This window comes from Pteropus vampyrus, unplaced genomic scaffold (assembly GCF_000151845.1).
Source record: "Pteropus vampyrus isolate Shadow unplaced genomic scaffold, Pvam_2.0 Scaffold507, whole genome shotgun sequence".
NCBI lineage: Eukaryota > Metazoa > Chordata > Mammalia > Chiroptera > Pteropodidae > Pteropus > Pteropus vampyrus.
The window spans coordinates 102971-105124 of NW_011889288.1; the positions used below are offsets into that span (position 1 = coordinate 102971).

General features: G+C 41.2%; 1 pseudogene; it reads right to left on the bottom strand.

The window, feature by feature from the left end:
- Positions 1-761: 761 nt before the first annotated feature.
- Positions 762-1740, bottom strand: LOC105307656 (annotated as a pseudogene).
- Positions 1741-2154: the final 414 nt, after the last annotated feature.

Genomic DNA, 2154 nt, shown 5'->3' on the forward strand with positions numbered 1-2154 from the left:
TTGGTGCCCAGTGGTTTTATTGGGGTTCAGTCACATAGACATGACTGCCTGCCTGCATGGCTGACCTTAATCTCCAGCCCCTCCACAGATTAAGCTGATCCTGTGTGGCCCAAAGTCTCACCATAAAACACATTGTAAGCATAGACTATCTATTCATAGTGGCCCAAGTTCCCCAGATTTTCTATCTGGCTGCCATCACCACCAAAAAAGCTGGAATCATCTGTCACTTCTTCAAACAAGCCTGATTCACACCTAGGATGATACATATTCTGGGACTGTGGGGCCGAACTCACCCTTCCAAAAGTGTCATAAAAATCAGTGCTTGGCAGCGGTCCCAGAGCCCATCTCTGCAGCCTCTGCCACTGCTTCCTCAGTGTGGCTGTCCCTCTGCTCAGGAGCCATCATTCATCATGGAATCAGTTTGACACAGAGAGGCAGCAGAGCAAAGAGGTGACAGAGCAGACAACGACACCAAGGATCTCTTCCAACAACAAAGAAGCACAGGGCAGAAGAAATAATTTTTAAGACTAACATGGCTTTACACAATAACTGGAATTTCCAATTATTTTTGGTTCAAATTTTGAAAAACTTTGCGAGACTGGGAAAATGGACAAAGAGGGAAAATATCTATATATTAAAGCAGAAAGCATGATAAACAATTACTTACATTGTATGGAGAAAGTGAATAAAATACATGGAAATTCCAGCAAATAAATAAAGGAAGCATGTTCTATTTACACAATTTTCTGGTTCCAAGGCTTTTAGCCCTCCAAACACAGAAAGTTCTTCAGCCCCAGAACAGTTGTCCCTTTTATAGCTGCCATCCCACAGAATCTTTTCAAAGCCCCCTTTATGTCTTTGTTCCTGAGACTAAAGATAAATAGGTTCAGCATGGGCGTGACCACGATGTACATCACCGAGGCTATTGCACTTGAGTGCATGCTGTGGGTAGAGACAGAGATGAGGTACACTCCTAGACTTGTACAATAAAATAAGAAGACAATAGAGAGGTGAGACAAATGGTAGAAAATGCTTTATACTTCCCCTGAACTGATGAGATTTCATGTATGCAGGAAACAATCTTAGAGTAAGAGTAAATGATATCAGCGAAAGGAACAACAGTCAGCAGCACTGCTGACAAATACATCACCAGATTATTAAGAAAAGTGTCAGAACAAGCAAGTTGGACCATCTGATTGAGTTCACAGATAAAGTAGGGGATTTTTAAGACTGTATAGAAAGATGGTTGCAAAGCCATTAAGCTTTGCAACAAGGAAAACAGGGCACTCATGATCCAGGACACCAGAAGCAGCAGTCCACAGAGTAGAGGGTTCATGATGACTGTGTAGTACAGGGAGTGACAGATGGCCACAAAGCGGTCATAGGCCATCACGGTCAGGAGGAAGTTGTCCAATGCTCCAAAGAGAATAAGAAAATACATCTGTATGATGCAGCCTTTATAGGTTATGACTTGGCATTGTTTTTGAATGTTCACCAGCATCTTTGGGATGGCAGTCGAGGTGAAACAGATGTCTACTAAGGACAGGTTGGAGAGGAAGAAGTACATGGGCGTGTGGAGGTGGGAGTCTGAGCTGATGGCAAAGATGATGAGCAGGTTTGCAAACACAATGATCAGGTACATGGAGAGGAAAAGCCCAAATATGAGAGGCTGCCCTTTGGTTCATCTGATAATCCCAGAAGAATAAACTCTGAAATTTGTGTACCATTCCCCAGTTCCATGTGGTAGAGGTGATGAATAAAAATAAAAAAGTAAAATAACATGATTAATTTTTACCGATGAGTATTACTAACATGTGAAATGTCACAATTTACATCTTTATGGTAAAATGTGTGTATGACACATAAGTGGTTTTGTACAGATCTGATCCCCTTGAAGTAAGGTCACATGACATCTCTAATTAGGAATTTATGCCCCCCTCTTAGCAATTTGCCAAATAAATCATTTTTATATAGGTTTAATGAGAAATTCTTTTACACATTGAGGAATAAATGCTGAGTCCTGGCCATTTTCTAGACAAGGAGTACAAGGTACTGGAAAACAGAAGTCCCTAGAATCCAAAGAAGGAGAAAGAATATAAGGAAGTGAAAAATCATACACGATGTTAGATGGTGCGTGTGCTTTGAAGAAGAAGA